The 24,644-nt window shown below is 37.2% G+C and overlaps 1 pseudogene; it reads left to right on the top strand.

Annotated features, from left to right (window-relative positions):
• LOC125996594 (histone-binding protein RBBP4-like) overlaps window positions 1–24,644 on the top strand; it is a 66,151-nt pseudogene that overhangs the window by 4,491 nt on the left and 37,016 nt on the right.

The following is a 24,644-nucleotide window of genomic DNA, read 5'->3' as shown; positions in this document are numbered from 1 at the left end:
AGTCCTACAAGAAGAGCTTGGGTTTCTTTTACTCTGTCTCCATAACTCTGTTTTCTAAGATCAAATAGCCATGTCTTCTTAGCACTTTTGAGGCTCCATATCAGAACATAAAGCACATAAAAGAAAAAAAAATCTTGATGTGGGTGAAAACTAAATATAGTAGGGAGGCAAGCCAGGGGTCAAGCTTCAGTCATATCCTGGGACTCAAGCATATAGGGACATGCCCATGTGTGTCCTATTTATGTTGACCGAAACCCTCATTTGCATAAAGGGAACCAACTGTGGAGTAGGTTGTTTCTTTAAGTGCTTCTAATTCCAGGCAGCTCAGTACACAACTAAAATATTTCTGGGGTCTCTATCTTCAAGGCTGCTGACCTACACCTGGAATAAATTTTTCTTTTGTGATAACTGAATGAGGCTTCACACTTTTGATCTATTCCCATATTTAAGAAATGAGGGAAAAAAGAAATGGGCATTCCTACCAAACCTCTATGCTTGGTACCTAAAATTGGGGTGATAATCTGTTTCCTCTGAAAAGGCAGTTAATTGTATGAACCATTGGAACGATCCTCAGGTTTATGCCCACTGTATAAGACTTCAGTTATTATTGAAAAGTTCCAAAGTTAGCAAATAATGTAGCAGGGTATGAAATTTCTATTTTACTTGTGGAGGTGCCTCTATGAGACATATATTGAGCTTTATAATTTATATACCATCTGTCACTTCTTGCAACTGTCCTTTAGGAGAAATATATCAGCCTTAGTGCTAATGAAGACAGAGACTCAGAGAAGTTGGGAAATTAGTACAAATTCACACAGCTAATGGGTGATAAAACTCACCTTGGAACCTAAGTTCTATTTTAATTTCTGGAAACCTTAATCTATTAAAAAGCCTCTAACTTTTAACCACTAAATGATATCAATAGTCTCATTGATTTCAACAATGTCCAACATGTTGCAGAATCCTTGGGAACACGACACTTTATAATGCCCATATGGCTTCACCTGGAGACATTCTGGTGGCTGTAAGTTCATAAATAATGTCTCTTCAACTTGGGTTAGTCTCACAGTGAGACTGGGAGACAGATGATCTATGGCTGAGCCTGGTATCATTGCAAGCTAATGTGTTACTTGGTAATCTTGGGTTGCCACCCCCTGGAGTGTTTTGATGTGATCAGTTGTCAGTTTCAGGTCTGTTGTTTCTCTCCTCAGAAGCCCAGTCGGTAAATGACAGTTCCAAAACCCTGCCTGTGTTAGGGGAGCAATCGAACTTGGATAATGACATAAACGAGTCGGCGCTCATCTGTGGAATCTCAGACAAAGCAGCCCAGAAGAAAACCATCTCTGTCTATGAAGGTTTGTTTCACTTGCAAAAAGAAAAGCAGCCGCAGCAGCAACAGCAACAGCAGCAGCAGCGACCAGAGCCGGTGCAAAGACTGGGGAGAGGAAAAGGGAGGCTGAAGCTTCTACATGTGAGTAGCATTTTATGATTTCTCTGCAGCTGGGAAGGGAATGCTGGACAGGGGGTTTGCTTGTGAGGTTGTGTATGCTTGTGTGATTTGGGTCTTATCTGTGTGGTTGTGAGCGGGAAAGGGGGATTTGCCCTGTTAACAAGTGCTTTTGGAATCTGCCCTCCTTTTCCAAAGGAGGCATGAAAGCATGCTCGTGGCTCTTTTCTGCTGCTGCTTGCAAGGAAATGCAATACATGGAAGCAGCAGGTGGGAATGATTCTTTTTCATTTGTTTTTTTCTTTCTTCTTGTCTCCATCTTTGAGAGTGGGTTGCTTGTCACATTGCCAGTCCCGAGGGAGGACTTCCCCAGAGGGATTTTTGGTCCAAGTTTTTGGCAGAAATGTCAGATTGCTTTGGAGTTGCTTTTCTGGATGGGGAATTTACATTGAGTTAGCCAAAAAAGGGGTGAGGGCCATTTTTGTATCTTTGGTTCTCAGGTCCACTTCAATAGAACCAAATTCAACAAAATGTAGCCTCTCATTTGTCACCATGAATAGAGTTCAGAGTACACAGCCCAGACACGCAAAAGTATGGCTTGTTTCTTGCATCCTCTCAGCCCCACAACAAACGAGCAGGTCTTTCAAGGCTGACAGTGTAGATGTTACCTGGAACTTTGGGAAAGTTTTTAGATATTTTCCCCCCAAAATCAAGCTCAGAAATTTTCTCTGAACACAGAATAGATAGAAGGTATCCAAAAAAGCAAGAAAGAACGTTTTTGCTTCAAAGCATTCAAGTAGGTAGCAGCAGGTGGTCGAGCATAGGAAATTGGTTAGTAGTTGTTTTTCCTGATGCTAAATAACTTGCTGAGCAAAACTACAATATACCTAGTCATAAACTTATGTTCTGGTTATCGGAAGCTCTGGTAGTTCATTTGCTTTTCTTTCCTTCCTTCTTCAGAAGTATTGGTGTGACTGAATGTTTAGATGCTCGAGCATCTTCAGTAAACGTGTACAAATTTCATCTCCAGGAGAAGAGAAAGGGAAGAGGGAATAGTCTGGGTTGTCACTTGGTTTATCCTAACAACAGGCATTGAGCACTGTATATGCTGAAGGCGGAAGAGATGAAGCTGCCACCAGGGATATGGTGTGAAGTGCACTCCGGGGGATGTTCGCATTTAAAATGAAATGCTCTTGTGGCTCCTATGACAGAGGGTCAGGACCCCTGCTCCCAGGTTGCTACAAGTCTCCATAAAATATTAGCCAGAGGCAAGTTTTTACGAGAAAGCCTCTCACTGAGGTCGTTCTCACCAATCTTTCCATGACCCTCTAGGAGGAGTGGTTAGGGGGCCTACCTGATGAAAAAATCTCAAGATTTGAGGCACCAGGCTCTCTCGAACTCATTCATTGCACCATAATATGCCTTGGCATACTGGTTAGAAGGGTTAAATTTAAGCATCCCAGGAAGAACCAAAGAATAGAGGTAATGAGTCATCTGATACCTAAATTTTGTTGTTTTGTTATTGCTGGTATTGGGAAACCTAATATTACAAAGAGGTTCTTTTCTAAGATTTCCTCCCTATTGGACCCTTTTGTACTTCCTGCACAGCTCTGTGCTCTCTCCATCTTTTCCAAGCTTCCTCTTTTAACATAATTGTAACTACAGTTTTGATATTGTTAATTACTCTATTTCTTTCCCCAATATTACACCATAAATACTTTCCTGTCTTTGTGTACAACCATCACATGTGGCTACATTAAATGAATATTCCATAATCTGCTTAGTAATCATTAGATATTTAAATAGCTTCTAGATGTCTTATAATTGCTGTTAAAACTTCTATGAATATTTATATACATAAAATGATTCTTCTACTTAAAAATTGGTTTGGGATGAGGAATTTTTGACATTGATATTAGGGAAATGTTTTATACCTTTTTATGTCTGTTACCATTTTTTCTGACATATATTTCTGTTGCCCAAAAGAACCAGTAAGATAATCTAGATAAATATGAACTTCTCTAGAGACTTATGAACATTTTTCCTCTTTTTCTTTAAATTAAGAATTATCAACTGATCTACTTGCTTTTATAAAACTTGCTTTTGAGTATTAGTAAGCCAGGAGAAATCCTCCTCCCTCAGACAAGTTTGCAGCTTCTTGGGACCCCTGGCTGTATCCATGATTGCCTACAAGAATTCCTCTTAGAATGCATCTCTTTCTTCACTCCATAATGTCTGAAAGTGGAAGGGCATGCAATCTCCCCATTTAGTAAGAGGGTACCTAGGAAAGATGAACAGAGATTACAGAGGGGAGTCCAGTCTAAAATGACCTCCATGTGAGAACTCATCCAGCCAACTCCCTGTCTTCTTTGATCTCAGGCTCTGGCCAAACCAGCAGACAGAAGTTAAACTGACTTCTCTGGATAGAATGAGGCTGAAGCTTGATGGAAAGAGGTTGGTCCCTATGAAGGTGAAAACTAGACCAGTTTATTGGGGGAAAGAAAGGCATTTTAGCATTTTAGGGTCTCTTCTACCCTATGTACTTCTGCAAGATGTATTTGCTTTAGGGATGAGGTCAGGCTAGGTTAAATCATAACTTTTACTAAATAAGAACTGCAGAAAGCTTCTTTTTTCAGTGCCTACCTCCCAGAAAGACAGTTTCATCAACAATTTATTTTCCCCTTTATTTTCTTTTTCTCTTGTATCTTGTCAATTTGGAGATTAATCTGTGCTGCTCTGACCTCCTAAGAAGCTCACTATAAATTGCTTCACCACTAATCTCTTTTGTTCATTCTGTAATTACTTGTGCAAAAGCGGGCAGTGCCTCATGGAGGCTGAACACACTCTCAGCATGTATTTGTCCACTCTGACCCACACAAATAGAAATAACGACTCCTCAGGAACAAGATTTGCCCATCATCTATAAGCAGGTTTGGGAAATGTGAAGCTTTTAGAAACACTCTGTACTCTTTCAGGCAACAAGTGAGTGCTAAATAGAAGAACTACTGCTTTACAACAGTGTGGGCCTATTGGTAGCTGGATACCAGTGAGGTGATGGCAGTGGTTGGGAAGAAAAGATACTTTGACTCAGATGGACAGACTTGAAGAAACTGTGCTTAAAACCTGTCAGGAAAAAAAACTTGTATCTGCTAATGAGAAGGAATAAAAACTTCATAATGATGGATAAATAATTTGGTAAAATATTATCAATAATTTCTCCAATAATGTGTATTTTTTCTATGATAATGGTCAATATTTATCACATTATTAGTTTAAGATTTCACTTTCTTGCAAGGTTATGCTATGAGAGAGCAAGTATAGTTCCTAATATAATTGCTTCTCTACCTTCAGTTTCTTTCTTATTTTGCAGTGCAGGGATTAGTCTTGGTACCTTCTGTATGTCAGGCTTGTGACTTATCCACTGCACCACAACTTCAACTCCTGAATCCTAAATTTTTTTTTTATCCAATAATGGTGGCTTCATTTATCCAAGGTTTAGCATGTATCAGGACTTGTTACAAGTGCTTCATATAAATTATTACATTTAATAGTAACAAGAAATCTATGCAGTGTTTATTATTATCATTTGACTTTACAGAGTTAAAGATTGAGGGACACAGAGATTATGTTGGAAAGGAGGTAGCTAAGGAGGAGAAAGAGGCACTGAGAAAACATTTTAGAATGTTAATTTCACAATTTGAACCCAAGCAGTTTAGCTAATCTATTCTTAATTACTGCACCATCTACTCAACATTTCTGATGCAATGATGAAAAGTCTAAAAGAACATTAACACACTCCTGGTTACATCAAATGTTCTACTATGAATGATAATGGTGCTGCTGATGTTTATTTCTAGAATATAATCACCAACTTTGCTTTGCTCTAGTTCCTTTTACTAACAGGGCATGCATTCTGATTTAATTCTCCCAACACTCATGTATATTGTCTGCCATTTTTAATCTGTTTCACAAATGAAAAACTCCAGATCTGAAGTGGTAATCAATGTGTTTCAGGTCACCCTTAGTTTTATACATCTCTGAAATATATTATACATGGCCATTTATACCCCATAGTAACCAGGCTAATCCTGGTTGCAAGTTCCTATCAGTAGCAGCCAAAATTTTACTAGAAATGAAAGAGGTCTATGGAATCTTTTGATCTTTTTTGGCATTAGATTCTGTGATGACTATCCCTTCATGTTATCACATAAAAACATGTATCAATACATTCTTGGTACTGACTTAAATACACATTCCTAAAAAGTAGAACTATAAAAATGTCACTATAGGACAAGACATTGCTGCCCTTATAAAGAAAGACAAAACACCTCCACTGGATTCACAACTTCATTCAGTTGTGTGGACCAACTTTGTTCAATAAAGTAGCTATTAACCTCATGTGCTACTGAACATATGAATTATGCTAGTACATACTGTGGAGTGGTATGAAAGAAATGTAGACATTTCAGCCCATTTGCGTTGATTATATATACTGAATAATGATATTTCCTTAGATGTAATGGGTCCATTCAAATATATCTACTTTTACCATTCTCTTTAACCTATTTTTACTTGTTATTTTTATTTTAAAAAATTCTGACACAATATATAGCTATAAAATGTCTCTTCAAAAGTCATCCAAGTGATAGTTTCCATTGGAATTTCTTTTCCTTTAATGTAGAATGATGTTTAGTTATATGTATATAACATACTTTGTTAGTCTGATTTGGGGAGAGGTACTGAGCCATGATAGTGTATAGGCTTACTTCTTGCTCTGTGTTGAGGGATCATTCCTGGAATTGCTCAAGGACTTCTCTCTGGTGCTGGAGATCAAAATCTAGTAAGCTGAATGCAAAACAAGTGTTCTAAGCTATGTTCTATTTCTACTCCTTCTTTGTTAGTCTGTTGTTTATCAATAGACCTGGGTAGCTTTCACCAGTTTTCACATTTAAAATCTGACTTATACAAGATTAAGATTTTCCTTCGTGTTTTATATGTGTGCTTTATGTTTATTTCTATTGCAAAGTGCTTCTCCAAATTTTACTTTCTTCAATGTCATCCCCTCCCCATCACCACCATATACACATCATCTCTCCTCCTAGCTCTGATCAGGCTCTCCCTTTTATAAGGATCTATGAAAGACTGTCACGTTTAACAATGTTTTCTGTAACTGAATCAAACTGTGACATTTCTCTAGAGAAATTTTCCCTTTTATTCATAATACATAAGTAGGAAGCTCAATAACTTGGAACTGAGAAAGAAATGCTTTTGAAGTGATTTGATGTTTCAAAAAGTCAACAATTTTCTTTAGCTCATGGTCCAAGAGTGAATTTATTAACCACCAAGCAGGGAAGAGTACAAAATCAATAGATGATTAATTCAGAACAGATATCTACACCAATATCTTATTTTTTAAATATAGATTTTTATAGCAAGATTTGGGTACCTGGAGATTTAAAATTTTAGGATGTCTGGCCTCAGTGTCTTCCACATTTCACGTCACTGGCAATTAAATCCAGAAGTCTTAGATTGCATGACATTTAAGGCCTTTCACCATTTTGGTTTTCCTTCCTTCTGTTACCCAAGACCCTCTGGTATGAGTGTTCATCTTTCATATCTTTACATGCAGTACTCTCCCAGACCTCCCAATTTCTGAAGGTTTCTTACTACAGCTTGGAGACCCCAGTCTATTTGCATATACTTAATGAAACCTTACTCACTTTGGAAAATATAGTTCAAACCTCACTGAGCTTGTATGGGTCATACAATGATAATAGTTGCCTAGAAGAAAACTGGTGGCATATGTCAATGAGTAGCTACAGGAAGTTTCATGATGGGACTATTTATAAAAGTGTGGGGAAGGGAAATTAAAATCAAGATAAAATGATGAAGCAGCTGGCAGTTGCTGGGGGCAGGGAGGAGAATTCATTTCTTCAGCATGAGTAGATCCTTCAGAGGGTCTTCCAACTGGAGGCTGTGGCTTCTCTGGAATAATACAGTCCCTGTCAGACTGTAGTTTGACAGGGAGAGTGCCCTCCTCTACCTCCAGATGTCCTTCTGTTGACTGAATCTGTCTGAAAACCAGAAGGCCAGGGCTTATTGAGGTCACTTCCCAGAGGAAAAGAAGACTGCAACATAAGCCCTGATTTATCTCCAGAAAATTTCTTTTCACAAGACACCTGTGCAATTGCACTATTGTCACAAGATAATACTTATCAATATGCTTATGCCATTCCATTAAAGGTCTTATCCTCATATACACAAGAGACAATGAGTTATTTGAAGGTCAGACTTAATTCTGTCATTTATATACAATTTCTATACCTAGCAAAGTAATGATGGTTCATAAATTGTACTAGATAAACCTGGGACAAACAAATATATTCCTCTCACATATGTTGTTATTAAAAATTTTTTAATTTTAATTTTATGGAAGAGGGCTCTCATGTAGTGCTCAGGGCAGCTAGGAGCCAATCCCAACCATAGTTGGCTAACCAGGATCAGAGTTCAAAACAGCATTTCTCAAGACCTTGAGCATGCCAGATATATGTCTCTTCTGTGTAAGCCTCACCTATCCCCACACACACACCTATATTTTTAAAGCTCCTCTTGCAATTTGATTTGTGATTCTATAGTTTGGGAACATCTCAATGAATTGGCCTTTGGGATTAAGATTCTTCATTGAAACCCAGAGGGGAAGTGAAAATGATTTGAATAAATTGTTCTCAGTATCTCCTGATGCTGTCATTGGTGGCACATTAAGCCCTACAAATTGAGAGACTTAAGAAACTGTGAAGTAGAGCAACCATACAAATAAGTATTTGTATAGATGCCCTAGAGAGAGCAAATAGTTATTTGAATTAAAATCATGCAGTAGAAGCTAGCAGAAAGAAAAAATATTATACATTATGTGCATTTTCTTCTTCACAGTTTACTTGGTTTATTTGAGATATCAATTTATTACAATGTGGAGAATGTAATGCTTTGAGCCTGAAGTAGCAAAATGGAGAGTTAAGGCACAATGAGAAATGCTAAAGATGGTGATGGAAAGTAGAAGGCTGATATTGTCATTGTTGACAATTGTTGACAAGACATTGTCTCTCAGGGCGAGTTTAAAGGCAGAGCCTGGTGTGCCCATGGCTATTTAAGACTTCAAGTCTGAAAAACTTTAGTCTTTCACAGACTCCTAATCACACCAATGAGTGAAGACACATCACCCAAGTATGTCAATGTCCCTTGGGTTTTCTCACCAATGTCCCTTGGGTTTTCTTATGCCTTAACCTCAAGTAGAAGACTGTATCTGGGTTTTTGGGCTGTCATAACAGATGATACAAGTTGGATGGCATACAACATAAATGCATGGGTTCTCTTAGTTTCTAGGAATAGGATCCTGAAGTCAAGTTCTCAGCAAAGCGATCTTTTTTTTAAAGGTTCCTGGGGGGAATTCTTCTACTGGTGATTTCAGGCTCACCATAGTTCTTCTCTGCTTCTGTTATTATAGCTTTGTTTCCCTACAGTGTGCTTCTGAGTCTACATATGGATATGTTGGATATTCATACATTTATGAAATAGATATGCTTAGTTAAATAGACTGAGGAGAAGAGCTGGATTGACAGTTTATGGGATCCTTATTTCCTAGAATGCTGGCACCAATAGGGAGTTACCATTGGTGGAGGTCCTGTAACCACTCTTAACTCTGCTACTTTTCCCAGTAGATTGCTGTAAGATAAATATATTCCAGAGACTTCAGCATCAGCTGCCCTAGTCGCTTTTGTAAGTAAAAGCATAGCCTGGATAGATTAAGATAGGCACCTGACCAAACGAATGTTGTTTTCTCCAGGTGATTACTGGTTCTAAGCAATAAATACTATACATGATTCTCAGTTCATAAAACTGTTATCCACCTGATGCTATGCTTTTCTCTCTTATATCTGAGAACTAATTATATGTGCAAATAATCCTATATACAAATCTAACCTTTTTCCAAATAAATTCATATTTACAAGTACATGAGGGTTAGAATTGATCATATCTTTTAAACTCTTTAATCAACTCACTACAGAGGTTTGTCAAGCCCTGTGAGTTGACTTTCCAAACCTTTCTCTTGAGTCTACATGTTCTTATCTTATTAGCAGAGAATCAGACAGTATAAATTACTTTCATTTTTATTATTTTATCTCCAACATTTAAAACTTGGTTCTTTCTTTAAGTCTATTGGGCCAGGCTCAGTTCCTTCCCAACATATACCATAAGTATGCCATCGTTTGAAATGAAACCCCTTCCATTAGCACCACATCTGACAAAAGCCAATTGCCACCTCCACCACACCATAACTACCCCCACTCCAAAGAAGGACTCCTCCTCTTCATTTCTAAGCCATATTTGTGCAATCATTTGCACTAAATCAAGTGGAAATGCCTTTCTGAAGTATTCAGGAACATTCACTTTGTCCAACTATAAATTCAAAGGTTCTCTCTGGTCCAGTTGATCCTCTTTGCAATGACCAAGTCTCCAGATTATGTTTCTGCCTGAGTTACCAACTAAGGGCTTACCAAGTAAAAATCTCCCTCTACTATCTCTGCCCAGCTGCTAATATATCATTTTCTAAATTTAACATTACTTGTACTCCTTTCCTTCTATGCTGCATAGCTTGGATTTTACTGAGATCTGCTTAGAGCAAAACTAACATTTTTAACTCCCTGTCAAATAATCAAAAAACGGTTGATTTTTTTTCTTGGTTTTTGGGGCCACACCTAGCTATGCTCATAACTTATTCCTGGCTCTGTGCTCAAGGATCACTTCTAGTGGTACTCAGAGGAACATATATGGGGCCAGGAATTGAACCTGGGTCAGTCATTTGTCAGTCATTCCTCATTTTTGGAATAGATCTTAATAGCAAGCCAGCTTTTGAATATTTGATTAATTTTATTAAACAATTTCATTGAATTAATTTTTGATACATCTACATTTTAAACTTTTGTTATGGGGGTCTTCCCAAATAGAGTTCAAGGCTCAGTGGACCTATCTTGGTGATACAACTGGGCCATATGTTTCAATGTTTTGATCTGGAAATATGTTGTTTTCCTGGCCCAGTGCTACTGGTAATACTCAGAGCTCAGGGCCCCTGTGGAACCAGGCATTGAACTTGGGACCTTGTACATTCAAACAATATGCACATGGTCCCTGAGCTGTTTCCTTGGTTCCTTCCTGACTTAGTGTTTTAGAACTCTTATTAAACTATACTATACATAACAAAGACACAAAGCTCTAACTTGCATTGGATTTTTGCAAAGCACACTGGTAAACAAAACTGTATGTACACAGCAATTCAAAACCACTGAGATATGGCATTTACAACCTCTGAATAGCACGAATTTATCTGTCTGTTCTAGTTTCGTTGTTTTGTTTTAGGCTATTCCCAGTAATGCTCAGGAGTTACTCATGACTCCATATTCAAAAATTAGTCCTAGCAGTGCTCAGAACTACAGGGGAGAACAGGGATTGAGCCTGGGTTGGCTATGTGCAAAGCAACTGCCCTGTTTTGTGCTATTTGTGCTATTGCTTCAGGCCCACTATTTTTCTACTTTCTATAAACAAAGTACTGAGGTTAAAAACTAAAAACACCATGGTACACATACACAATGAAATGCTATGCAGTTGAAGGAAAAATTAAGTCATGTAATTTTTCTATACATTGATGGACATGGACACTATTATGCTGAGTAAAATAAATCAGAGGAAGAGAGATAGAGACAGAATAGTTTCACTAATGTATGGGATTTAAGAAAAATAAGAGACAGTAAGGTAATAATACCCAGATACAATAGAGATGAAGGCTAGAAGGACTAGCCACAATATGAGGCTTACCACAAAGAGTGGTGAATGCAGTTAGAGAAATAACTATATTAACTATATTAACAACCAGATAATGATAGTGAGTGAGAGAAATAGAATGCCTGTCTGGAAGAAAAGCAAGAGGTGGAGGAGGAGGGAAATAGGGAACATTGGTTATGGGAAGGTTGCACTGGTGAAGGGGTGTGTGGACTTTTTATGACTGAAACCCAAATACAAATATGTTTGGAATCATGGTGTTTAAGTAAAGATAATATTATAATTTAAAAAACAGTTTACAAATCATTAAAGGAAATAAAAAATAAAGTATCTTCAACCTTTATACAAATACACACAATGACCCAACTCATTTATATACCATGCCTCTGTCACTTGACAACTAGTATAGAGCTAGTTCTGCATACAAAGTGCACACACACAAACACACACACAAACACATGTATATATTGTGATTACTTGACTGATTTTTATAGAAACTTTCTCATCTATAACCTCCTTTGAGTGTTATCAGGATGGAGCCCAGTAGGAGCAAATCATCTAGTTCAGGACTTGAATGCAGCAGATATGAGAGTGGCATCTGTTACCACAAAAATATGGCATTATCTGCAGGTTAGAGTAGTGAGAAGAAAGGATAGTAGTACATGTGGTGGACAAAATCCAGCTAATTAAATCTGACAAGTTCCCAAAAGAATTCTGGTCAGGACAGGTCTGGAAGATTCATTTTGGAGAGCAGGAATTTATTCCTCCTTTCCAACTGCTTGATGAGATGTTCAGATATGTGTTTATTTTCTCTCTAGTATTTTATAATAAAAGGTTCATATCATTTGAATTTTATAGTGTATTCCCCTTTATTAGCCACTGATTTCTACAAGGAACATATCCTCTTTACACATTTACCAGTCTCCACAGGGGGCCGGCGAGGTGGCGCTAGAGGTAAGGTGTCTGCCTTGCAAGCGCTAGCCAAGGAAAGATGGCGACTGCGGTTCAATCCCCTGGCGTCCCATATGGTCCCACCAAGCCAGGGGCAATTTCTGAGCACTTAGCCAGGAGTAACCCCTGAGCATCAAACGGGTGGGGCCCGAAAAACCAAAAAAAAAAAATACTTGATACATTATTCCATTTTTAGAAGTGTTATTTATATAGGGACAGCACCCAGTAGTATTTAGACAGGGAAAAGGTCCGCTCCAGTGATGTTCAACCTACTGGTGGATATGGGGTAAACTGTGCTCAAGACTAGAGATCTTGGGCCCGGAGAGATAGCACAGTGGCGTTTGCCTTGCAAGCAGCCAATCCAGGACCAAAGGTGGTTGGTTCGAATCCTGGTGTCCTATATGGTCCCCCGTGCCTGCCAGGAGCTATTTCTGAGCAGACAGCCAGGAGTAACCCCTGAGCACTGCTGGGTGTGGCCCAAAAACCAAAAACCAAAAAAAAAAAAAAAAAAAAAGACTAGAGATTTGGAACTGGGGATGTAGGAGAATACCAGGCCGCATCTAGCAGTGATGGATGAAGGGATGTGGTTCTGGGAATTGGAAATAGAATTTTACTCATTGTAGATATATACTTGTCATCTTGAGCTTTCGTCTCACACAGATTTTTATGGATTTCAGAGAAAGTGATAGGATTGAGTGGTGGATGTTGAAAATAGGGTTAAATTTAAATAATGTAAAATTGACCATTTAAAAGTGGATAATAATTCAGTGGCATTTAGAATGTTTCTGGTATTGTTCACTAGCATGTCTACCTAGTCTCAGAACAGTTTTATTGGTTGAAAATCAAATATACCATTAATTAAACAGTCTTCCATAATAACTTCTTTTACCTAAACCCAGGTAACCATTAATTTACTACTTTGGTTTATGAATATTTTATCTGAAAAAAATTATACAATAAATAACCTGTGTTTGAATTTTTTTTGCTTACCATAACATTTTCTATCATTCATCCATGTTTTGACATCAGTCAGTACTTCATTCTATTATATGAATAAATGAGAATGTGTGGTAGGGGTATAATGCAATTTATAATTGTATTTATAGGCTGATGGATCTTTATGTTGTTTTCACTCCTTTAGACTCTTAAGCAATTTATTTACAATGAACACTTATATCCCATGATTTGTTTAAAACTTATTTTCAATAGTAATATATTATATACTTAGAATTTTCTTTGGTAGGTTGGATGGTAATTCTGTTTCCCTTTTGAGAAACCACCTGGTTTTCCTGGTAATCTCTGTGTTTTGGGGCCATGTTGGGCTGTGTTCAGAGGGCTTAATCCTTGCTGTGTGTTTAGGATCATTCCTAAGAAGTTCAGTGAACTTCTGGGGTTAAATCCAGGTAAGATACATGCAAAACAAGTGCCTTCTTCCTATGCTATCTATATGTTTGGCACCATGGTTGTCATTTTCTTAGCCCTTGGAAATCACTTGTTCAAGATGGGCAAATTTGTTCTGATAGCACATGTTATTTCAAGGCTTGCTGTTTGCAGTAGTTTAGTGTCACTAGTTAGATGCTCCTGTTGAGCCTTGTTTTAGGATAAAAGGTACAGGGATTTAAATAGAGAAATGGGAGAATATGTTTATTAGATTAATTTTAATTTCCTTTTGTCTCCATGTGGTATGTTAATTCTCCAGGTTGAGAAGGGCATAGACTACTCACCTAATGTTCGCTGAGTGTGCCATGTTTCTGTTATGTAATGGAGTGATTTGTGAGTGATATGGAACAAGATCTTTCTAATTTTACATGGTGGCTGCAGCAGCACCACTTCCTACCCCGATTTACCCTCTTTTTGGTTTCCTTGGTTTTGCTAGGAGCTAAGTGCAACCAGTTTGGACAGAGGAATTTGCCAAAGTGATGCATAGGAGTGGCAACAATCTGCAACAGATGCTGACATCTGGCATAAGATTGCAAAGGGCTGCCCCTGCTTTGTAAGCCTGAGAAAACAGGAGAAATTCCAACTAGTACATGATATCATTTGTACTTTAGCAGCATTTGCTTTTAACTGTGGATTTAATTGCTCTTATTTCTTCTTTCCTTATGAGAAATGGAATCTGAAATTCCCATGAAAGCATATTTCATTGTCATTTCTATTCCAACATCTAGAGAAGATGGTCCCTAATACACCACATTAACAAAAGGAAAATTAAAAGCCACAGGATCATATAAATAGATGCAGAGAAAACATTTGATAAAGTCCAACATCCATTTATGATAAAAACTCTCAACAAGATGGGAATGGAAGGAACTTTTCTCAGTATAGGTAAGGCCATTTATCACAAGTCCAGGGCAAATATCATACTCAATGGAGAAAAACAGAAAACCTTTCCCCTAAGATCTGGCACAAGATAAGTCTGCCCCTTCTTGCCACTCCCATGCCACATAGTACTGGAAGTAGTTGCCATTGCAATTAGGCAAGAAAAAGATATCAAGGGTATCCAGATAATAAAGGGAGAAGTTAAGCTCTCATTGTCTGCAGATGATATAATATGCTTAGAAAACTTTCAACACTACCAAAAGGCTCCTAGAAAAATTAGTTTCATATAGCAATGGCAAGCTACAAAATTAACTATCAAAAATCAATGGCCTTCTTATACAAAAATAATGATAGAGAAGAAATAGATATTTAAAAAATAGAGACAGTCTCTAATCATTAAAGCAAAAAGTTGTTGACAAAGCTGACTTAAGTATTGCTTTTGGTTGTCAAGAAAAGGAAGCAGCTAAGTGTTAGAATGACCTAGAGATAGAAGCTAATATCAAAAGTCTGTTCATAGACATGTGAGTAATCTACCATGCTTTTACTGCACACTATCATGTGCAAATCCCATTCACAATACCTGGACCAAATAAACAGAGTAATTGCTATGTATCTTAATTTGCAGAGGAAGAACATATGATCAAAAGGGTATGCAACTTACCCAAGAGAACAGATCTAGCAGAACTAGATTAAGAACTTAAACCTACTAACATTTCTAGAGGGTAAAAACATAATGAACATCCAGAGTTAGGGAAAATAAAATTTGGAGTCAAATAGAATCTGAAATTGGGCTTGTTATAACCATAACCCAGCCTCTGACCAGTTACATAACCTAGAGAATAGCATTTAACTTATAAAGTGTGTTTCCCTCTGAATAATGGACTAGAGAAACTTACAAAACTACTGTAAAAATTAAGAGTTAATATATAAAATAATTTACATGACAGTAATTCAAAACATTGCTTTCTGCCTGCACTAGAATATGCCAACAGATTCCAGAAAACTCTTTTCCTACCACTTCTACTGCTCTTGCACCTTTTCTCTCAAATGTCTTTTCTACAGATGTTCTGGCCCCAAGTGGAAATTTTCTGAAGAAGGAGATATCATTCTTGACATAAGAACAGTTGGGGTGATTTGAGATGAAGGGAAACTTCGCAGTTATAGCTTAGGAAGAATTGATGTTCATTACTTAACTGGGATACAGTTTCATTTATAGATACAACTGTCAGGAAACCAAACCTGATCAAAGGCCCATTAGTCACAGCCTTGCTTTGCAGAGGGCCACTTAGTTAAAGCAGTGAATTTAACATGAAAGGGAAGAGGGAGCCGGAACACTGCGGCCTGGTACATTGTGCATTAGTGATTATTTTGATCCTACTTCTACAAGCTTTCTCTCACAGAGGTTAACCCAGATCCTAAAGGCTAACTTCATCAAGCACTGATGGTGGGCATGAACTAGTGATGGCATTTCATCCCCTTGTCAAACTTCCAAACTGGGCCAATTTAAGCACAAGACCTGGAGGCAGAAATGTCTTGTGAAATTTCACAGAATATGCTGATCCCTAAAGAACGAACAGAATCTTTCAGACCATAATAGGGCAGAACAGAGCTGACTATGGCTGCTGCAGAATTTGGAATTTGAAAGGTCATTCATTTTGAGCCTTTGTGCATTCATGTTCCAATAATACTTACTCTTTCGTGTGGAATTCTTATTCTTAACCATTGTACTGTTAACGCTAATACCATTATGTTCTACAATCACAGTGTGAGTTACAAATTAATGAGCATTCGCTTAACACCCACAGGGTACCAGGTGCTGTTGCTACAATTGAAGACAGGTATTGCAGAAGTGCATGGAGAGATAAATGATTTAATTTTTACATTTTGTAAGCACAATTTGCATTATACAAAGTACTTAGCACATTTGCATAATCTGCTAATTGAATGAAGAATTTGTCACTGCATTGTTGCATTGCTTTCACTATATAGTGAAGACATCACTGCTGTTGTTATCATTGACTTCTGAATGCCAGCTTTATCTATGTAAAGATAGCTAAAGAGGTGAGAACTCAGGAGCCACCTATATGATTTATGCACCTTGACTCTATAAGTACTAACTGTATTCAAAAACAGCTGAATTGATAATTTATTGTGATTCAGTTTCTTCATCTATGGAATGGGAATGGTAACAAAGATTCTGTCTTAGAGTACTACTACAATAAACAACAACAGTATTATTATAAAAACCAAATACTGTATTTGGAAAGGAGTTGGCACAAACATATAGTAATCATTCTATATAATCCCGTTTTATCTGTGAAGTGTTCTGAATCCATATGCCTCCAAAATAGGGTAGGCTTCAGAATCAGTTTAGTCTTACTCCATGTATATTTTTCTCCTGTGAAGCTGTATACAAAAACCATAATGAATGCAGTATCCTAACTGAAGAGGATCTAGAGGGTGATGCTAACTGCTGGCAATCCTCTTCCTTCATTATACATTGTAAATGGCATTTCTCCAGAATTACCATAGATATTCTTCAGAAAGAATGTCTAGATAGAACATAGACCTTCCTGTTCTTCTTACAGCTGGAGAACATTAGCAGTAAGTCTTTGCTTAATTGTGCGAAGACTCTGACAAATTCTACTTTACATATAATGCACCATTCAATTATTATTCACTAAAGGTGACCTCAGAAATGGGTTCAAAGACCAATAGTCTCACATTGTACACATTTTGGAGACAAGTAGCTTGTGCCTGGTAATCTGGAAAGACCTGGAAACTAGATTTAACTGTATGGGATGAAATTTTTGAATTGTCTTCACCAAAATCAGAATAGGCATTGTGATGAGGCAAGCAGAAATCACAAATGAAGAGGGAACTGGAATTAAGCTGGAGAAGTAGTGTACAATGACCATTTAGAAAACCAGAAAAGAAAATGAAAGACAAAGGTCTGAAGCTGAGAGAAATCTACACTGTAAAGCAACAGGGAGTTAGAGTAGTAGGATGGGCAGTTTCAGATAGTTGGAGCATACTTCTGGAAGTAGCAATAGACAATGGCTTTTCATGGGTACATCTTATGATCTAATGAAAGGCTGGGAACAGATGAGGTTGTCTTGTTTTATAAAAGAAATCTCTAGATTCGGTTGGAGTTCAATATAGAAAATTAATCTTATGTGAAGTTTTTTCTTCATTCTTACACAACATGAGGATACTTTTGGAAATTTTTGAGTCAATGATACACACCAAATTAGACAAAGATAAGTCTTCTCATAATTAGTACAGGTAGGGAACTAGGAAAATAACTGATATCCTTTGGTGTGAATGGCATCAGAAATCACTTCTTTTTATTTTGTCACCAGTGTCTGTACATGATAACTTCAGTAGACCCAAGGAAGAAATATGATTTTGGAGGAACATATAAGATTATAACAGAGGAGACAAAATGATCTTTGCTAAGATTATCCATTCTTGCAGTATCATTTCACAGCTAGGAAGTAAAATACTGATTCAGTATTGATAAGGAGTAACAAGAAAAAAAGACTCACCAATTATATTCTTGTCTTTATTGTTTGCCCAGGTATTGTAGATAGGCAAAACTTTGCCTTCTCCTGGCATAGAGCTTCAAATGAGAATCTTATTTACATAGAATAAGGCTTCTCTATTGACCAACCATTGTATTCTCCCTTCTTACTCATCGAAAGTAATGGCAAACTTTGATATAATGTCTTCATGTTCTCTCCTTGAGAGGATCAAAAACTTGATACCACAGTGCTAGGAGGCTCCTGATGGAGAGGAAAAATGTGCCCAATTGGGGAGGGAACACCATTCATGGGGCTGGGGGAGACTTGTGACTAGTGTAACAGATCCAAACATGTCTTTCAAAATCTTGATCCTAGTATTTTTCCACATAGTTGACTCTGCTTTTATATTAGCCATGTACTGGTATGTAGTTTTGACTTTCAAAATTCTTTCATTTTGTCTCCTTGGCTCTTTTTTGTTCTGTATTTGTGCTTTTGTGCTTTTTTGGCATACCATGTCCTCTCTTTCCTGGCAAATTTAACTAACAGCTTTGACAACAAACCTGAGTGGACATTTAAGTTCATGCATCTTTACTTCTAGGGTTCTGGAGCTTAGATATAGTACCAATGAATTAGTAGTATTATATTAGTAGTATTAGAAGTATTTACTTTTTTCCAATTTATATTGTTAACAGCCCTTAGAAAATTCTTGGTGGTATTTCCTTTAGTTAATTTTAGCAGGTGCCAGGAGGTGAAGGTTTTGATTCCTGCATTGATGAAAAAAGTATCTTTAGACGTATCATCTGGCTTAAGTTTCATGACAATTCCCTAGAAGTAACTGTTGTTAACTTTATTCAATATTTGAGAGAATATTTGAATTATGTTATTGCAGTTCAGTTATCTGAGTGTATAGGTTCTGAATATTTTTTATGTTTTCAAAAAGTTGTTAATGGTTCCGTTTTAGCAGGAAGTCATTTGCCTACTCTCAGGTTATATACTTTATCTTGCCTATGGTGAATGGATGCTCAAAAACTCCTTGATCTTTAACTGGGCATTTTGCATATGGAGTTCAGGGATTGAACAAAGATTTGGGCTGGGTTTACACATAGAAAAAGATTCTCCTTGCCTGTAACTATTTTGTCTGGACTTTGATTTTCACTTTCCAGGGGCTGAGGCAAATTTATATTATGCCTCTTATTCTTCAGGGCAGAAAGATGATTCCTTCTTGCTCCTTCAGGTCACTAGTGTTGTAAAATGCTATTGACACTCACTCCCACAGAAAAAAGTCTGCAATAAAATGGGAACCTGACTTTGTTCTTTTCTAAGTTTCATCTAAAATCTACTATCTTTGTTTTCTTTTGAAAGATTTGGATATATTTTACCTTTTTGATGCCATCCCTAGAATTTTTAACCATTGCTTGTGGAAGTTAATGGACTCTATCATACTGAATGCAGTATCCAAGTTTGATTTTTTTTATTTTTATCAAAGTGATTACAAATCTTTCACAGTAATATTTTAGGTAGATAGTGATATTGAATCAGGAGCTTTCCTACAACCAATATTGTCCTCCCTCCACCCCTGTTCCCAGCATACATCCCATATCCCCCTCTTTTACCCACTCCCAGTCTGCTAGTATAGGAGATCCACTGTGTCTAGTATTTTGTAAATTGGGTATCAATTCTATTGTAGTTGGCTTTGGATTTGGTGTTTAATTTTGATCCTTTTTTTATTTCTACTTAATGTTCATATGATTCTTTGGTCTCGTTACCCTCCATTATTTCACCCTCCGTTAGTGGGGTGAAACATGATGGTTCAAGGAGAAAGCACACAATTTAAACCATCTTGTATCCAAGTTTTTTAAAACTAATAACTACTATCAAAAAACCACCTTAGTTTTATCAGTCTTTTCAGAATCAGCTTTTTTTTGCTGACCAGGGCAGGAGATATATGTAAAGTAGAATGTCTCAAGGAACTGAGACATCTCAGAAAGGATAAAGAGTCATTTTCTTGACTGAAGCATAGTTAGCTCTCTTAACTTACATCCTTCTCATTGTAGTAATAGAAAATAACCTCTCATTTTAGAGATAGGAGGCTTACTGAAGTGCAGGTTATATATGAAACTATGTTTTGGGGTGGCTAGAAAGGTAGAATCACTCCTGTACAATTTTTGGTCTTTGAAGGTTGCATTCCTATAACCCTGGTTGATGGAGCTTGGAATTTATCTGTGGGACAGGAGCCAGAGGGCATGTTTGCTGTAGAGAGAATGATGTGTGCCCTAGCAAATGAGTAGCAAGGGAAGATGCAACTTCTTCATCTCCAGATGTGGGCTGAGGAGAGCAAAATTAGATGCCATTTCAGAACTATGTATTTCTCAGGACTCAGAACAGCAGAAACTCCTCAGAATTCAATTCGCTGCAGCAGTTTGAAATATAAATACTTGCTTTTGGCCCCTATCCTCAGTATAGGGATGACAGCAAAGCATGGACCCAGTAAACCTTGATGATGACTCCTGGGACCCAATGGGTTGCCACTAGCAGTAGCACAGCCCACAGAGATGTGACCTCAATACAGGAGATGGTAGCAGAGATACACAGTCTTAGAGGCCAAGCTCTGCCTTAATCATCTCACCATGCTAAACTCATCAAAAGAAGTGAAAAGAAGTAGAATCATGGAAAAGAGAAAAAGAAACATCCAGGAGAAAGATGCTATGAGAATACACTTGTCAATTAGACATTGTCTAAGGTTCTAATAACCAGGGCTGACTAAGCAGGAAAAAAAAAGATCAGGAGTAATACAAAATAACATAGTGAGCTACAGCAGCTGCAGAGTTCAGGTCAGTAAAGAAAATGTAGTTTTGAGGATAAAATGGGCTTTGTGTCAGAAATTCACCAAGCATGGTTTCTCCCTTATGCACAGAGCTGCAAATCCAGTGGTTCCAACGACTAGCAGATCCAGAGACATGGATGTTTCACCTCTATGAGTTGAGACCACATTCAAAAGCCCCAAAGACACATGTAAACCAGTTTGTAATATATCTCAAAAATACATCAACAATAATTTGACAAGTCCCAGAAGCAGATACGTGGATGACTAAGAAAAAGTATTTTGTTTCTCAAAGTTGATTGAAACACAAATTAAAACATAATTACACTTATAAAAGCCTATTCGACTGTAAAAATGTATAAAATAACTTTAATATACAGTTATATAGGATGTTAGTGATTGGAGGAGCCATCATCTATTAGAATGAGGGTCATACAGTGTTTCCAGAGGGCAATGAACAGTATCTGTCAAATCTTTAATGAGCAATCTTTACTTTCAGAGACCACTTTTACTGGCATCCTTCCACATGTGTAAGGATAAACATACACATATGAGGGTGTACACAGCTTTATGCCTTGTACAAAATTAGAGGTAACTTAAATGCTCCATAGTTAGGATAGTTTTGAAGAAATTATGGTAAATATACCCATTTAATTTTTGGGCTGAGTTATTTAGAAATACTCTTCAGCTAGTGAGAAATGAACTATATCTGCCTAAATCAAAGAGATGTTCATCCAAGCTAATTCTTCAGTGGCATGAGCAAGTAGCTAAGTCTTAAATCTTTGTATAAATCCACCTATTTAATCTTCCCAATATCCCTGTGATCACATCTATTGTCACCATTCCTCTTCTTGACCAAGGATACAACTAAAGTCTTGAGTCCAACAAGTTCTAAGATTGGTTCCCAAGTATGTGTCCTTTTAATTATTATTCTATACGCTTTACGTACCCAAATACATGTCTTTATTATACTGTTCTGCCGTGTGTGTAGGGGGAGGGTTTCATAAAGATATAAAGTGTGTGGGTTTGAAAAAGAGACATTTTATCCAGAAAATTTATGTAGTATGCCACCCATTTCTTTCTTTCTCTAAGAACAAAACACATATTCACCCACACACTAAAAGTGCTGTGTGAGTGCCTGATGATTGATTGATAGTTGTGTTCCTCGGCAGGGCCTATGCCTGAAAGAGAGAACAGCCACGTCCACTTCTGCAACTCCTATGGCAGAAGTAGAAGTGTACTTCACATCCCCGGAAGGGGTGGAATACTAAGGTCACAATTCTCACTCCCATCTCTTTCAGCGTAAGCCTGACAAGCTGTTCCAGTTCCCAAGCCTCACTATAAATCAGCTTAGCCTTTATGGAAATCTTATCACAATTCAACTTCTCCTGCCTGGTCCTACAGCCTTCATCCTCCACTAAGCTGTGACCAAGAGCACTGTCTCCATTCTCTCTTGTATAGTCTCACTTTCACCTCAGAATCTATTCTTCAGAAGGAAGCTCATTGTCCATATTTAATGTGTCCCATTTTAACATGTTTTGACTGAATTTTGCTCAGTGCCTATGTCCTACATGTCTTCATTTCCAAAAGACCAATATAAAGCCTAAAAGCATCAAATTATGTTGTCATTTTAATGCCAGTAACATACAAATAAGACCTGAGAACTAGGCTACAAAATTGCCTACCAGAAAGAAAATAGCATGACTCTCACTTTTATTTTTTAGGATTATCATCTGGAAAATATAATGCTTTTCCACTGGGCCCAAGTTTTCTTCTCTGCTAATATAGTCAAACACACATACACACAACACAAATAATGTTTCTTCTGCTTCGTCTGGAAGATTTGATATTATTTAATCTCATGTGGTTCTGTTGTTAGAGGCTATGGGAAGTCTGCTATATTTTTCTCTTAAATGCCTACCACAGAGAATGAGAGGCACTGAGACATGTCAGAACTTCAAATTTGCCATATGAAAGTAAAACAAAAGAGCATGTAGGTTGTTGTTGAGAGAGAAACATTTGTTAAAGAAAAGATTGATTTGGTGATTAAAACAAAAACCAAGCAATTTCTAGGTCCCTATGTCACTTATAAAATCATATCCAACTTGTTATTTTTTGTTATTTTATTCATTCATTTATTGAAATTTTTTTGAGTACCTTAAATATCACCGAGTACTACACTTGGTAGGGGTATGGAGGATATATTGGCTTGACTATGATCTGATGAAGCAACATGGTGATAAGAACTGGTAAACTGCTTATGGGAAATTAGAAGGTTCTGCTCAGTAAGCTGGGTCTACAGGACAATTTTCTCTAAAACCTTCACAGATAGATAGCTCTTTAGGGTTTAGGTAGGTCTAAGAGGATGTGAATCACAGTAACCCACAGAAAAAGGCTACTGGAGAATTTTCTTTTCCTGCAGTAATTGCAAAGATTACACATTGTACCATATGAAACATAAGTAGGAGATTTTCTGCCAAATTTAGATCTCAATGACATTGTGATGACTGCCAGGGACAAGAACAGCATTTTGCTCTTGAAGAGTATTTGGGTGAGTGACGCGATTATGAGCCGACAATCAGAGCAGAAATCACACATGCATAGGGGAATTGTAGAAAAGCAAATTAGGCACTTGGAATGAGCAAATGAGTATATCAAATGATATTCAGTTATGCCTAGGATAATGCTTCATGCATTACAGATTGTCAGTAAAGATCCTTACAACAAAATGGATAGTCTCTAAAGCATATAGTTGGTTGCTTATAACAACTCTATCCTTCTCTGATTTTGCTGTAAATAAACCTTTTTTTTGATTGTCTATGTCCAGAGAGAGAAGAGAAAAAATGATAAAATTTTAAAGTCATTTTAGTCTAGTTTTTAACTTAATTCTTAGTCTTGAAACTATTCTTTTGATACAGAATCGGATCTTAGAAAAACAGAAGCTTAGGTCAATACAGTGATGACTGAGGTATTTTTAGCTCCCCATTTTCTGATTTAAGCAGGTTATAAAAGGAGCGCTATCCAGAATTACAAGAAACAGAATGTCAGGGATCAAACATCAACCACTGGCATTATGGAAACTCAGAGCAACAGATAGGTAAAGAAAAATCCAGTGGTGTTCAGAATCAACTGTATTCGAGATTTGGCAGGACCTTAGCTAGGGAAGGCTTAGATGTAGTTTAATTAGAGTAACATTTCTGTTCTTGAATAAGTATTTGAAACCAATGGACATTATATGCTCTGATAATACTTTATGGTTTTTATATCAGTTGATAAAGAAGATTAATCAAATTGTGAGTTCCTTGGTCAGAAACACTGAGGGACATTTGGAAATGATGGAAGTGTGAGAGCATGAACTCTTGGGAGGGTTCATCACTGAGTCCACCTGCAGTGTGGATCAACTTTGATCAAGTTTGGATCAACTTCAAGCTTTGTGGTGTTATAACTTGAGAATTTTCTTTTTTTAATTAAAAAAACAAATTATGTTATTTAAACAGCATGGTTACAAATTAGTTCATAATTGAGTTTTAGTCATACAATATACACTATCCTTTACCAGTGTACATTTTCTACCACCAATGCCCCCAGTTTCCATCCCACCCTACCCTCTGATTTCCACTGGGTCAGAAAATAAGTTGACCCTGAAGTCAACTTAATTAAAGAGATGAGGGAACCAGTACAAAGAAACTTACAAAACACTGCTTCTAGATATAAAGGAGGACACAAGAAAATAGAAACACATACCCTGCTC

Source organism: Suncus etruscus, chromosome 1 (genome assembly GCF_024139225.1).
Source record: "Suncus etruscus isolate mSunEtr1 chromosome 1, mSunEtr1.pri.cur, whole genome shotgun sequence".
Taxonomy (NCBI): Eukaryota; Metazoa; Chordata; class Mammalia; order Eulipotyphla; family Soricidae; genus Suncus; species Suncus etruscus.
Note: the sequence above shows the minus strand (reverse complement) of the source record. Positions and strands in the feature narration are given on the sequence as shown.